This window comes from Balaenoptera borealis, assembly GCF_965194805.1.
Source record: "Balaenoptera borealis genome assembly, chromosome: 1".
Classification (NCBI taxonomy): domain Eukaryota; kingdom Metazoa; phylum Chordata; class Mammalia; order Artiodactyla; family Balaenopteridae; genus Balaenoptera; species Balaenoptera borealis.
The window spans coordinates 88,061,343-88,076,943 of record NC_138860.1 but is presented as its reverse complement, the minus strand read 5'-3'; the positions used below and the strand labels follow the sequence as shown (position 1 = coordinate 88,076,943).

The 15,601-nt window shown below is 43.0% G+C and overlaps 1 long non-coding RNA gene across 2 annotated transcripts; it reads left to right on the top strand.

Moving 5' to 3' along the window:
* Nucleotides 1–2,111: 2,111 nt before the first annotated feature.
* Nucleotides 2,112–14,491, top strand: LOC309616945. Of its 2 annotated transcripts, none has more exons than XR_014237657.1 (5): nucleotides 2,112–2,403; nucleotides 4,899–4,968; nucleotides 5,723–5,814; nucleotides 12,400–12,457; nucleotides 14,357–14,491. It is a non-coding gene; the product is annotated as an uncharacterized lncRNA (long non-coding RNA). The 2 variants fall into 2 exon arrangements; XR_014237658.1 differs by lacking the exon at nucleotides 2,112–2,403 and adding an exon at nucleotides 2,410–2,968.
* Nucleotides 14,492–15,601: the final 1,110 nt, after the last annotated feature.

Sequence of the window (15,601 nt, the reverse complement as noted above, 5' to 3'; positions counted from 1 at the left end):
AGGCTCCCTGACTTCAGACTACACTACAAAGCTACAGTAATCAAGACAGTATGGTACTAGCACAAAAACAGAAATATAGATCAATGGAACAGGATAGAAAGCCCAGAGATAAACCCACACACATATGGTCACCTTATCTTTGATAAAGGAGGCAAGCATATACAGTGGAGAAAAGACAGCCTCTTCAATAAGTGGTGCTGGGAAAACTGGACAGCTACATGTAAAAGTATGAAATGAGAACACTCCCTAACACCATACACAAAAATAAACTCAAAATGGATTAACGACCTAAATGTAAGGCCAGACACTATCAAACTCTTAGAGGAAAACATAGGCAGAACACTCTATGACATAAATCACAGCAAGATCCTTTTTGACCTGCTCCTAGAGAAATTGAAATAAAAACAAAAATAAACAAATGGGACCTAATGAAACTTAAAAGCTTTTGCACAGCAAAGGAAACCATAAACAAGACGAAAAGACAACCCTCAGTATGGGAGAAAATATTTGCAAATGAAGCAACTGACAAAGGATTAATCTCCAAAATTTACAAGCAGCTCATGCAGCTCAATAACAAAAAAAACAAACAACCCAATCCAAAAATGGGCAGAAGACCTAAAGAGACATTTCTCCAAAGAAGATATACAGATTGCCAACAAACACATGAAAGAATGCTCCACATCATTAATCATTAGAGAAATGCAAATCAAAACTACAATGAGATATAATCTCACACCGGTCAGAATGGCCATCATCAAAAAATCTAGAAACAATAAATGCTGGAGAGGGTGTGGAGAAAAGGGAACCCTCTTGCACTCTTGGTGGGCATGTAAATTGATACAGCCACTATGGAGAACAGTATGGAGGTCCCTTAAAAAACTACAAATAGAACTACCATACGACCCAGCAATTCCACTACTGGGCATGTACCCTGAGAAAACCATAATTCAAAAAGAGTCATGTACCAAAATATTCATTGCAGCTCTATTTGCAGTAGCTAGGACACGGAAGCAACCTCAGTGTCCCATCATCGGATGAATGGATAAAGAAGATGTGGCACATATATACAATGGAATATTACTCAGCCATAAAAAGAAACGAAATTGAGTTATTTGTAGTGAGGTGGATGGACCTAGAGTCTGTCATACAGAGTGAAGTAAGTCAGAAAGAGAAAAACAAATACAGTATGCTAACACATACATATGGAATCTAAGGGAAAAAAAAAGGTCACGAAGAACCTAGTGGCAAGATGGGAATAAAGACACAGACCTACTAGAGAATGGACTTGAGGATATGGGGAGGGAGAAGGGTAAGCTGGGACAAAGTGAGAGAGTGTCATGGACATATACACACTACGAAACGTAAAATAGATAGCTAGTGGGAAGCAGCCTCATAGCACAGGGAGATCAGCTCTGTGCTTTGTGACCACCTAGAGGGGTGGGATAGGGATGGTGGGAGGGAGGGAGATGCAAGAGGGAAGAAATACGGGAACATATGTATATGTATAACTGATTCACTTTGTTATAAAGCAGAAACTAACACACCATTGTAAAACAATTATACTCCAATAAAGATGTTAGAAAAAAAAAAGCAAAGAGGAAAAAAAGAAAAACCAGGGGACTGGTAATGAATGTCGGGCCTGGAGCCCATCTTCTTCTCACCCCAGGAAGTGTGAACAGGAGGCCAGTTTTAAACGTGTAGCCTGGAGCCCATCTATCTCCTGCCTCACAACCTATCAGGGAGTTTGGGTCTTTTGAGCAGGAGTCCACTTTCTCCGTGCGTGGCCCTGCAGTAAACCTTTCTCTGCTTCAAACTCCAGCATATCCCGTTGTTTGGCCTCACCGCGCCTTCAGCAGGGAACCTTGCGTTACACAACCTGGCAGGCCATGAGCCGCCCTGGGTGCTCGCAGTGCGACGTGCGCGGCCGGATCCCACAGCAAAGCCCCCAGCACCCAGCGATTCTACCCTTGGACCTGGGGTCCCAGGGATGGGACATCCCACGAAGTCCCAAGAGCTGTTCTGAGGGTCTTCAGAGCTCCCACGGCAGCGGGAAGAGGACACTTGGAAAGAAGAGGAAAGGAACTTTTTTCCTGGCGGGAATTTTACCTCAGGGCAGAAAACTCTAGAAATGCCGGCAGAGCAGGTGGATTTGGGGGAGCCCTAAAAGCCCTTCCCTGTCGCTCACCCCGAATGGATTTCATCTCATTCCACGACAAACAAACCTGAAGAGATGGCCTAGGGCAGGCGAGTCAGGCGCCTCCTGGCGTCGCGGAGGAAGCGGGCTCGGGACGGGGTGACGTGAGCGACGGGCGGGAGGCCGCTCCTGGGCCCGCGGGGCTGTGCGCCGCCTGGCTCAGCGGCGGCAGCAGTGGAGCAGCCGGCAGAGGGTTCCATGGTGTAATGGTGAGCACTCTGGACTCTGAATCCAGCGATCCGAGTTCAAATCTCGGTGGGACCTTTCCCTTTAGGCAGCGCCTAGCCGTCTTTTACTCAGTTTCCTCCCGAAAGCGAACTCGCGCCTCAGATGCGCGCTGCCCGGATGCGCTTTCCCGCTCCCACATCCTCCTCAGTCCTGCTCTCGACCCGACCGTCTGGGTCCCGAGAAGGAGGCTCCCCGGACCCGCGACCCTCCTGCCGCCGCCCGTGCCTCGCAGCCGCGTCCCCCGCGCTCTGCCGCCTCCTCCTGAGGAAAACCGGCTGCTCCGAGTGGCGCGGTCCACACGGACGTGGCGGGCAGGTTGGGGGGACGAGCCCGCGGCGTCCCCGCTGGACCCTGGCGACTCTGCCCGTCGCGGGCCATTGGAGGCCCCGGCCCCGCCGCCCAGGGGCGCAGCGACCAAGCCAGTGCCACCTGCTCGTCGGGTCACCCTGGGTCTCGGGGGCGAAAGGCAGAGGCTGCGCCTACTGAGTCCTGCCCCGCGAGGGGGCTTCACCCGCACGTCTTGTAGCTAACTGCGCGGTTGTCACGGTGAGTAAATGGTCGCGGGGCGGGGCTGTGACGTCGCTGAGCAGCCAGGGTGACAGCGTCTTAGCTTTCGGGTCGAGGGTTCCAGACCTGGATGGGAAGTACTGTATTGTATTCAGGTGCCCTATTTTATTCAGAATTTTAATTGATCCTATTCCAGTTTATTCCCATTTTATTCAGAATTTCTTGCTTCTAAGTCTCCATTGGACACGGAAAGCCGCTGTTAGGCTAAGATTTGAACCTTGACTCCAGGAAACCTCGTCCTTTCGTCCCAAGCTCAGCCAGAAGGAGAAGGAAGGCCGAGGATTCCGGCGTCTGGGGAGAGCAGGGATCCCTGACCCACCTCCACCCAGGCCTTTGAGACACGTGCAGATCTTATAGTCAAGGCTAGACCGTAGTGAATGTGCCTTGTTTGGTTTGATTTGAGTTGGGAACCACATTCATTTTTTTTATCATTATAAAATTAAATTAATTGTTTAAATGACGCCTCTAGACATTGAAAACACAGTGTAACAAATGAACCTGTGTATGCCTTTTGTGGAACAAGCATATGGATAAGAACTCTCCCAAGAGGCTATAAAACACAATAATTTATATATACCCTAGGACAGTGACAGAATAAAAAACTGCTTTCCTCAATTGTTTTGTTATTGGCATTGTTAGTATTTCTTTATTCTTTTGTCCATATAATGTGGGAAAAAGCAAAGGAGACTGTATGAAATATCGTATTTCTATTAGTCTCAGTGTCCTTAAAACAAAAATACTGGTATTAGAGAAAAGAGATTCAGATGAAAGATAGACGTTCAATAAAAAGCCTGTAGTTCTGAATTTGAATTGTGAATGTGGATATATGTGAATACATGAATACATACAAATATGAATATGTATTTGCTAGCTATGTCCACTGGAAAGACCTGGAAATAAACCAATTCCAATGAGTACCTTTAGGTTACACAATTTGACTTGAGAATAATGTTTTGCACAAAAAGAAGCCAGAGATTCTTAGAGAAATGACTGAGTCCAAGTCAGGGGCAGAAAATATTCAAGATGAGACAGAATCACCTTGTCATACTGATATCAGGAAAGTTCTCAAAGACTATTAGGATCTTATCAAAAGGCTGAAGGAGCCAGCTTAAAGTCACTTTCACTGCTGAAGGAGAGGATAATTGGAGTATCAGTAAAGACTATATTGCCATGAATTGAAATACTTCAATGTGTTTGAAACTTTGAATTCATATTAGCACAGGGGAAAAAAAAAAGAAATAAAAGAAACTAACTGGTGACCACAGAGGATGCTTGGGGAATTGCTCATTAAGCTGCAGTTTTCTTTACAAAGGGTACCACTAAATAACTAAACAGTATTTAGTATTTAGGGGAAGTTTCTTTTTATACAAGTGTTCCAGTTAAATAATACATGACCATGGAATATCACCATTTTACTCCACATAATCAGTTAATGGCTCTAGGCCTTGAACTCCGAGGGCTGCTACTATTATTAGAAGAGACACACAGGACTTGATGTGCCTCCTGATCAGAGAGCACACACCACTTCTGAGGTAGTCTTGCCAAGATAGCAAATGTGAATCTCATCAGTCTCTGTATCTGCCAGGTCCAAAATAGGGGCCACTAGACATATATGGCTGTTGAACACTTAGAATGTAGCTAGTGGGACTGAGGAACTGGATTTTAATTATATTTAATTTATAATTCATGTGAATGTAAACTTGAAAACTGAAGACATGCACTATATTTTTCTATTAAACATAACTTTAAAACTTTGGTAGAATTATATTTCCTTTACTGTGTAGCATTAACTAGCTATGTATTGAATAGATCATATTTATATTATTGTGTGATTGTACTTTTTTAGCTTTGTGTGGCTACTAGAAAAATTTAAATTACATATGTGCCTTGCATTTTCTTTTTATTACAGCACTGCTCTAGATTCTACCACCAAAAAGGAAATATGGAGGACAAGAGAATTTATTAAAAAGTACACCCAGGTATTCAATTTAGACTGCAGGAATGCTACAGAACAAACAGCTCAGTTTCTTCAACAAATGAATGATATGAAAAAAAAAAAAAAAGGACAGCAAGAGACCAAGAGAGAGCTAGAGCAAGAGAGAGAGAGAGAGGAAGGAAGGAAGGAAGGAGGGAAGGAGGGAAGGAAGGAAGGAAGGAACTGAGGGTAAACATATATGTAAAGACTTAAACACATATCCTACTGATTACAATTTGTGGATTTTATTTGGCTCCCAAGAAAGGATACTAACTTAAAAACAATAACTGTGAATTTGAACACTATTTTATGATATTAAAGATTTTAAATTGATTTATGAATAATTGTAGTGCTATGATAATACTTTCAGAAAGAGTCTTCATTTAGGGAAACATACTGGCATAATTACAGATGAAATATGATGTCTGAGATTTGCTTTAAATAATACAGGAAAAGATCAGTGGGTGGAATTGTAGTAAAACAATTTCAGCCATAAGTTGATAAATGTTGAATGTGCTGACAAAGATGGGGATGTTCTGTTATATAATTCTATTTTGTGTACTATTGAAATTCTGCCTTTGAAAAAGAATGATGGGAGACCACAGATCCACCTAGGATAATGGCAGCTGAATCTATCAACACATATTTCAGAGGGCTAGAGACTAACATAGAGAGTCAAGGACACCACTCATAACCCTGCCCTAAACAACCAGAGGCCAGAGAACACTGTGGATTCCAACTGGTTTGTTTTTACCCAGGGCTTGGAGCCACACAGCAGTAGACGGATCAGCAAAGACTCTGCATATAAAGAAGAGGAGAGCAAGGAGGACATACTCAGGAGGGAACCCAGGTAAAATTACTCACAGAAAGAGCATGTGGATAAACTCAGAGGATGCCTGAGACCTGGTCGTATATAGCTCTGGTGTCTGGGGAATTGACAGGAAGGGGTTTGACAGTGCAGAGGAGCAGAGGGTGACAATTTTGAGGAGGCACAATTACTGGGATCAAGTGTGAGACCTAGATGAAGGTAGCATCCTTTGGAAGCTTGTGGTGAAGAGAAAGAATGAAGTAACTGGTAGAAATTAAAGGTCCTACTGGAAGAAACAGAATCCCAGAATCAGGAGACACACCATGCCTTTCCCCAAAACCTCCTTACATCTGCTAGAATAATTGCACAAGACAGATCTAGAACTAAGAAATCGACTAAGCCACTCAAAGCACTAATCTGTTCCTACCTAGAACTGCTGTTTCTCGTTCAAGTAAATACAGTCATGTTAAAATGAAAATCATACAACAGACATTTATTCTAAGATGACAGGAAAAAAAACATAAATAGTCAAAAATTTCAGGTCATGAAAAAATTCCCTTCAAAATCAATCACAAAACATAGGAAAAGTGTAAAATGGCATCTGTATCTGAATTAAGTGTTCGTGAACAAAGCATTTGTAGATACACACACACACACACACACACACACACACACACAGGGAAAAGCCCCCAAACTTCACATAATAAATACACAACACAAAATAGAAGTAGACAAGAAAGAAGAAATGAGAAATTAGAATTGGCAGAGATTAGAAAAAATTGAAGGAAAAGAGAATTCTCTGAAAAAGAGGCTAAATGACAAGGTACATAAGGGATCATATTTGTCTGAAATTATAAGGGACATTGAACTAAAAAATGAAAGCATCAAACAGAATAGTAATGAATAAAAGATAATTAGAAAGGATCAGAGAGAAAGTCATAGAGACCTGGGAGAAATAGAACTGGAACGGTCAACTCTAAGACCTATCCTATTAGAGCTAAAAGATTTTATTTTATTTATTTTATTATTATTATTATTTATTTATTTATTTTTAAGATTAAAAAAAAAAATTTCCTGTGAAGCTCCAGGCCTCCCTTTGCCCTCAATGGAGAGAAAGTTACATTCTACATCTCAATAGAACATACAAGGCAAGAAGATGTTTTTTAAAAAATCAATAAATTCATTATGGTCAAGTCATTTATATTCAGTCAAGCTGTCCACCTATCAAAGCAATAGAAAACAAGTATTAAATATGCTAAACTTAGGGAGTCCTTACTCCATCATGAGGAATCTTTAAGGATGAACTCTGCTCATCAAGAGCTGACTGAGGAAACTCTGAGTTTTGTACAGCTGGTCATCATTGAATATATGTAATTGTAGATTTAAGCCAGTGTGTCATGGGCCCTGCTCTGGGCGCAGCCTGGGCATACCCTCGGGCCTCTGCAGGGAGGCTGCTGGCACTCCCAGGGTGGGGCAGCCATCCTGTGCCACTAGGGGGTCTAAAGGGCCCGGTGGGCCCCTCCTCCAGCTCCTACCCCTACCTTGCCGGTTCCCGCATTAAAAAAAAAAAAAAGAGGTGAGGACAAGGTGGGAAAAATAGTATGTAAAGGGTATACATTTGATTGGGTTGAAATAATACTGTAAGAAGTGGTAGGTAAAGACAGAAGAAAAGAGAAAAGTAAAATAATGTCCTTGATCATCACAGTGGTAAAAGTTGAAGTTGAGAGATGTCATTTAAAACTTATACTCCAAATATTAGAAATGTGACAACATACTAAGGGACTAAGTGGTCAAAAATTTTAGTGCACTAGCTAGCCAGTCCTTCCTAAATACCAAATACACACACACACACATATACAAATATGCACACACAAAGAAAATAAGATAACACAGAAAAGAAACACAGTAAATACAATCGACTACAAATGGTAAATATAGCTTTAAAAATGTGGGAGAGTTTAAGATATAAAGATGAATAGGAGAAACAAGAATATTTATATTAATTTATATCTATACCCACTAAAATCAATCATGATAATAATGGATTATAACACTGAATTTTAAAAACGCATGAGGGAACTTCCCTGGTGGCACAGTGGTTGAGAATCTGCCTGCCAATGCAGGGGACATGGGTTTGAGCCCTGGTCCAGGAAGATCCCACATGCCACAGAGCAACTAAGCCCGTGCACCACAACTATTGAGCCTGCACTCTAGAGCCTGTGAGCCACAAATACTGAGCCCACGTGCCACAACTACTGAAGCCCACACGCCTAGAGCCCAAGCTCTGCAACAAGAGAAGCTCGTGCACCGCAATGAAGAGTAGCCCCCGCTCACCACAACTAGAGAAAGCCCACACGCAGCAACAAAGACCCAACAATGAAGACCCAATGGAGCCATAAATAAATAAATAAATAAATAAATAAATAAATAAATAAAAACAAAAACCCCCGCATGAGTCCACAGTGAAACTCAAAAAACCTTTTAATGATATGGAAGGGGTATGGATTGTCTTTCCCACAGCACAAGGCCAGGAATACAAGTTTACAGAATGATTGAATTAGAAAATGTCCAGGATACAAACACAAGTATGATAATTGACACACATGAGGGAACAATAAGGGATGGTAAAATTTTTAGAGAAAGAGCATCACAGGACAAGATATTCATAAACTCTCAAAGTACCACTAATCAAGTTACTGATTATAGACAGAAAACATGTCTTTCCAGTGAACAGATCTCATGGCCCCTGCATAACAAAGTGTCCAATGCTAAAATGACAATAGTGGTGACAGGCAAAGTGGACACTCTTAGTCTCCAAAGGGGCTGTGCTTGGAAGCACACAGCATGCAGTAGGTGGTGTTCTTGGCAAAAGGGGTTCAACTGAACCCTTGAGGAAATGATCAGACAACTGCAAAATGTAGACCTTTGAGCCAGACAACTGACCTGTCCTCTGCAAGCAAGTCAAGTCACCACCACTGAAGACAACCACAGAAAGCTGAGGAGAGGTTTTGGGTTCCCAAGGACTAAAGAAATATACTGACACAATCTTTTTAGTCCTTGGGAATCCAAAACACCTATTCTCCTTTTTGTTGTCTTATTTGTGGACACGTTGACTGTTTGAAGAAAGACAGGCCACTTGTCTTGTTCAGTGGCCTAAATTCTGCAGTCATCTGATAACTACCTCATGATGAAACTCAGACTAAACAGTTTCAGCAAGAACACTGCATAGTTAATGCCGTCAGATCCTAATACAGTCCATCTAGTGGCAAAGAATGACCGGGTTGACATGTTGCCTTCTTCCAGTTGCTCCTGATGCCAGTGTGTGGAGGATGAACATTGAGACGAGCAAGAGTTAAGGTCTCTCCAAACTGTGACCATCAAAGCATTGGTCTCCTTATCGATTGATCACACTTGGAGGCTGATGACTGGGATTTCTTCCATCAGATCTATGTCTTGGAGTGTGGAGAGTAGTTGTTGGTTGTAAGGTTGATTCTCAGGAAAGGATCCCTCCACTGTTCTGTTTGGGCTTTAACTTGACTTGCTGCTGTAGATTTTTTTTCATCAAATGGAAAAGGTACATTTTATAATGTGGTTTCTTCCAAATTGGCAATATCTTTTCTTAGTTCCTAAAGTAATTGGTATCTGTGAAAGACAGAGAGAGAGAGAGAGAGAGAGAGGGAGAGAGAGAGAGATGAAATGTTAGTTTTGTTAGGTCCTGCTGAGAGCTGAGCCTGGAGGGATGGCTACCTGGTGACAGAGGCCAGGGGCAGGCTGAGCTCCTGTTGACAGGAGGAGCTGAAGGGGGAGCCACAGGCTGGCTGAAGTGGAGAGTGAGGTACATCAGTTAGAAGAAATACCTCCCTAAACTTTCATCCAGCCTGTGGTGCAGAATCTAGGGACCCCTGTCCTCACCCCACCAGTGCTTGGTGACATCCCAGCTCAAAGCTGCTGCAGAGCCTTAGCCAGTTTCCTACCACCCAATTCTCAGCAGCCACGTCCCTCTTGAATCCCCTTCATCTGGACCGAATGATGACTTTCTCACATGTACCAGGATGGATGTGCTTAGCATACCTTGTACACATTCAGAAACAGACTGCTATGGGAGCAGAGGATCCTTGGTAGAGAAACACACCCTCTTCTATCTCTACGTCCCTGCCTTCTGAGGAGGAGGGGCAGGCTACAGGGAAAGCCCTGGAATGTGGGAGCCAACAGGGACCTCAGAATGTATCCAAGTCCAGTTCCACCTTTTACAGATGAGGAGCTATGTTTCCAAGGGGCTAGGGACTAACTAAAACCACGTGGCCTCCAAAGGGGCTGAGGAACAAATGGAAAAACAGGAAACTCAAATGAAATTAGCAAAAAGAGAGCAGGGAGTGTAACTGTGGCCCAACCCATTTGCATCCCATAGACACCAACATTCTAGAAAGGTAATTTCATGCTGGATCCACCTTAGGGCATTTCTAGGAATATTCTCAACATATAGACAAAAAAAACCTCTGAAGTAAAAGTGAAAAAGCATTAGTTTTAGTTATACTAGATTCTCATCACTTTTTTCTCAAACTTTTCCCAAAGAAAGAGTCTCTCCTAGTATTTTATGCTAGTGCATAGAAGGGCATGAAAAAAGATAAACATAGGAGAATGAGGCCTAAGATTCATTATGGGGTTTTTGCATAAGGAAAAAATTAAATGAAAAAAAAAAAACAATTTGTTGATTCTGCAGTTCTGAACCCATTAGGGAAATCCATTTAGTGAATAGCAAACTGCAAGTTGCATTTTCACAGTAGAAAAGGAAACACTAAATTTCATTATTGTGGGAAGGGGAGATACTATTTTATACTCTGGGTTTTTATGTAATTTTTTTTTAACTCTATTTTGTATGATAAAAATTGTGAGAAACTTGGATCCAAACAGAGATATTATATATCTAACCTATCTTTTTTCTCTTTTCTCTTCTCTGAGCTGTACAAATAGTTCTGTTGAGAGAAGAATGCTAATTCCCTTAATGGCTGATATTCAGCTTTTCTATGAAGTAGCCACACAATGGACACTGCCATACTGGTTACTGATATCCTACCAGATCCACAGTCCTTCTAATCCCTAGATGCATATTAGCAGAGCTTTTAAAAATACTGATACCCAAACCTCACTGCAGAACTTTAGAATCAGAATTTCAATGGATTGGGTTAAGGCATTCATGGTAGATCAAAACTCACCCAGTTTTTATTTTATAATAGCATGATTTAGAACTACTCATTAGACCTACACTATTTCACACCATTCTTTTTCTTCTCTCCATCTACTCCAGCATGGACTTCTTTCCCACTGGCCCTAAAGATTTTTCGGTCTTTCTCTGACACTCTCATATAAATAACTTGCCTTCTCAATTAGATTTGTCTGAAGCAATGATCATCTTGTATTCTTGTGTATCTCCCTGGGTCTTCATAAATCTGGCCCAAAGTTAATTCACTACAATGCTCTCCTACATTCCTTGGCCTCAGATTCCAACTCAGTTCATTTCTTCTGGATTCTTACTGAACATGTAGAAGGAGTAATTTTAAGAAAGGGGAGAGGTCTGAATGCCTATGCACTTCATGCTCTTATGCATATTGAAAACCTGGCCTCTGGATCTCCTTTTGGCCAACGTCCCTTTAGGGTGCCATCTACTGTCCTCCACCTACTGCCAGCTCGTCAGTCCCTGGAAGCCCCATGCACATTAGCACAGAACTGCCCACCTGGGGCTGAGGGGAACCTGACTCCAGGCCAGTCCAGCACTCCCACCTATGACCCAGGTTCTTACTTAGTTTTTATACTCAGTGCTCTTTTTCCTCAGTTTCAGTTCTTCTTATTCATGTGCAGAGGTTGAGGGTTAAGGGTTTTCCTAGATAAGGTTCTCCAAAAGCCAACCCAACATGCAAGTGATTCATTAACACATGATCCTGGAAGAAACAGGCAGTGGAGTTTGGGAACAGGGAAGGGAGAATAAGGCAAAGAAACCAAGAAAGTGTGTGATATCAGGCGAAGTACTATGTGTTCAGTGGCCTAAATGATGCTCTTCTGATGAGGAGGACCATGGATTTGGGCTTCCCTGTGGCTAAAAGGAAAGGTCAGAGGGAATATTAGGACAGCAGCTATAGGAACTCAACAGAGTTCAGAGTGTAAACAGGAGATGGAGATGGAAGGGCCATGGCAGGGTGGCAGCCCCCATGGAAAAGAGAGGAAAGACAAGACGAGGTAGCATCAGTTGTTGAGTGAACAAACGAGGAAGAGAAAAAATAGTGGGAGACTGAGCTATAATCTTAGGTAAAGAGTATAAGGAAGAAGTACACGTAAGAGCCTCAGATGTGATTATCTCTGTACCCTAAGCTTGAAGGCCAGGGAATCGGCATGCTAGTCTCCACTTGCTGAACAGCAGTTTTCTTCGGATAATCTTCTGTTTCAGGACACTTAAGGCATTAATCTTGCTATAGACCAGACACTCATGCTTGCTGGCAGCTAAGACCTCACCCTTCAGCTTGGGAGGGTTCTTCATTCCAATGGAAGCATTCAAACCCAGCTCTGAAGATAAAACCACAGCCAACAGGATCCGTTTTTATGCATGATCTAACTATGACTTACTCCCCCACTCAGGAGGGACATCAAGTAAGGAAAGTGTTCAGGAACAAGAAAGGCCATCTGAAAGTCTATGGTGAGTGGAAACCAATGGAGACATTTTTATATTTGCTTTTTGTTGATCTTCCTAACACTACCCAGTACTGGTAAGATTGCCACGGGGCAAACATGTTCCCAAATGCCAAAGGAAAAAGTCAAGAAAAATAAAACTGATTAAAAAAAAGTTTCCTAGGTAGAAAAGACAAAGGCAAGAAAATCATGCTGGACATAGGCTATACTGCCGGGAGGGAAGAGATTGTAGAGATCAAGCAAAGTCAAAATTGAAGGAAAACCTCAGGATAGAAAAGAACTGGGGAGGTCTAAAACTAGAAAAATTTTCAAATGTGCATCAATATATATTTCACATATATATGTATCCATACTATGTGTAATACGTATACATACTCAATCTAAATAAGGCATGGAAGATATGATAAAAATGCAACAAGTGTGTGTGTGTGTGTGTGTGTGTGTGTGTGTGTGTATAATGGAACAAATGCATGAGGGTGTTGAGATACTGAATGGACCATTCTAATATCCTTCTGATGAGCTGAATTTGGAAAAGAAAAAAGAAAACCAAGAAGAATGAGACAGAAGCTCTGGTGGGTGACAGGAGCTATTAGATATGGGGGGCAGGAATCACTGGGTGGAGGAGTGTGAAAATAAAGGGCATTAACATTATCCTTTGCTGCAAAATCTTCTGTGAAGCCTGGATTCATCTCAGGCCTCCGTGGAAAGTGAGCGGGAGACAGAGTGACTGAGCCAGTGGGGTTAGGTCTTGGCTGGTAATGTGGGAAGCCAAGGACAAGAAGAGGAGAGACTAGAGGGAAGAGAAGACAACTAAATACCACAAGACCTAATGGCTCTTGTCAGGGCTACGCATTCCCTACATTCCCTGAGCACTTTCTGTGAGACTCTCCATGGTGCCACAGGGGTGCTCCTTCTTATCTCACCTCCACCTGAGGACGTGGGTCTTCCCTCATTTCTCAGATGAGGTCATCGCCTGAGGGATGAGCACCAGCCAGCCCCTGGCTCCAGTGCAGATGTGGAGAGAGGTGGAGGGTAAGGATGAACACGTCCCAGAAGAAATGGATGTGAGGGTTTGAAAGCTCTTTTAAGAAAATCTGAGCAGAGGTGGATCCCAAGGAGAAGAAAACTGAGGACATGGCCATGGAGATGAGTGAAGATGATGAATTAAATGGAGTGTCATAAAATAGACAGATCAGTACACCTCATGGGTGAGGGTGGCCCTTTATTTTAAAAAGAGGGGAAAAAAGGAAAATAACCTGGATATGAAAACTAAACTGGAGGCTGAGTTGTGTGGCCAGGGTTTACATTGCTACAGAATGTTACTAATACACTGTTACTGAGAGCACCTAGCAGGGGAAAATTGACTTGAGGGTGGATGTTGAAAGGAGAGGAAAATACTGGCCAACCTGCCTTTCTGAGGAAGTCAGGGAAGACGGGTCCCAGAGAAAGTGGGGATCAAAAAAGTGCTCTACCTCAGAGGAAACAACGCATGTGCAATCATTTTGTAAGTGTTAAAGCACCAGAAAGACACAATGGTTAGATGTTATATATTCATAGTTGTTATCAAACCATTTTTACTGATCAGGCATTCTGGACATCATGTTGCTTAATATTCCCAACAACCATGGAATGGGGATACAATTTTTCAAGAGTTCAGATGAGGGATGTGAGATATGGATACCTAAGGAGATAAATAACTTGGCCCAGTTAAACAATCAGGAGTTTGCAAACCCAGGGCCTGAGGCAGAGCTGGTCCTAAATCCCAGGCTCTTGCTCACCTCACTCTGTTAGAGCATCACAGATTTCAACCAGACCTACAGCGGGCGTGGGAGAGGCCCCATTGCCTCCTTCACCCTCAACCCTGAGACAACTAGAGCTTCCTAATCCCCTTTTATTTTTTACCTAGGAAGAGTGGTCCTTGGCTTCCAGAATCGGGGTTGGCAGTAAAGCCCCAGATGGTGGAGGAAAGACCGAGTGTGGCTTTGCTGTGCCCACAATTGAAACGCTGGTCCAGCTGCAGTTGCAGATAATTGGTCATGTGGGTGCTTTTCTGCAGCTGTGCTTGTGAAGTTTGTACCCCTGGGCCTTGGAAACTCAAAGGCCTTTGGTGACAGTCCTCCCAGTCACCTGAAAGGAAAAGAGGGTTCAGTAGGACCAATCCAAGTTTTCCTGTGCTAATCCCTCCCAGAACACCCATTTCTGATGTCCCTGCCTATGAGTGAAACCACCCAATAACTCAGACAATAAAGGCAGACATCACGTACATGAAGGAGATGTCATTTTTATGGCTGTGCCTGGGCATGCTGAGATGGCAGGTGCTAGGCTGCAACATCCTTGAAATGAAAAATCACCCCCTTGAATCTAGAGGGCTTTGGATGGCATATGAGGTCGCGCCTATTATTCAGCTATTAGCCTTAGTCCTGTAGCTTAGAGAGAAGGCTGTAAACAGGCCGCAAGGCATGGGGGAGAAAGAGTTGTTGATATCTACCCACAAGAATAAAAGAACAGGGGAAGAAGTATGGCCTAAAGACTTCAGGTACCACTAGAAAAAGAAATTGAGAATCTACAGTATATGGACCAAGTTAATAGAATGTTTCACAGTTCTGGAACCTTTCGAACTTCCTTACGTTTAATTTTTGTCTACCTTTCCACTCACCCATACATGTGTATATTCTATTGCTACATGGGGCAGAGTGGGGATGGATGGTATTAGCAGATAGAAGTAGTGTAGTAGAGGCCTGAATCCCTCATTGGAAGCTTAGGTACAGAAGTGTTACAGAATCAGCTAGCCACACTGTCCTCAGGTTACCATCAGAACCCAGACACAGGTGGATCTGTGTATTATTTACATGTTCCATTCATTCCTCTCAGCCCATCTGTGTGGGGGGGAATTTGGCCTTTCCTGGCCCATTCTGAATGATGGCCTGGCAGGGCTGTGCCATATCACACACATCTCACTTCTGAGACGTGTGTCTGAGAATTTCTTCTCCTCCTCATGGAAACTCAGACCCAGCTGTTGGTGTTTCTGAGACAGAGCTCTGCAGCTTTTAAAGGGCACCAGCACAGCCAAATTCAAGGCCTCCCTGGACCCTGAGTGAGAGCAGATAATTCTGGGGGCAGGAGGTGCTGAGAGACATGGACCTCTCACCCC